The following is a 290-nucleotide window of genomic DNA, read 5'->3' as shown; positions in this document are numbered from 1 at the left end:
AGATTGATATGCACAAAACTGAATGCTTCCCAACCCCTTCTCTATATCAAACTCTTCAAAGTTAAGTTAGGATGCATTTGACTAAGTCCAAACTCTTAACTTAACCTGGCTAAAGCCACTTTGAATATAGAAGTAGGGTATTGTTCCTAAGAATGTTGCAGTCATTTCACATTCACTTAGCTATCAGTTATCAGCTAAATTAACTCCCTTACCTGCCCAATAATTCTTGTTTGATGCTCAGCTAAGTCTCCTCACAAGAATTACTTTAAATTAACCATCGCGGACGATGG

This window comes from Babylonia areolata, chromosome 3 (genome assembly GCF_041734735.1).
Source record: "Babylonia areolata isolate BAREFJ2019XMU chromosome 3, ASM4173473v1, whole genome shotgun sequence".
NCBI classification, from domain to species: domain Eukaryota; kingdom Metazoa; phylum Mollusca; class Gastropoda; order Neogastropoda; family Buccinidae; genus Babylonia; species Babylonia areolata.
The sequence above is the reverse complement of the archived record's forward strand: the minus strand, read 5'-3'. Positions refer to the sequence as shown.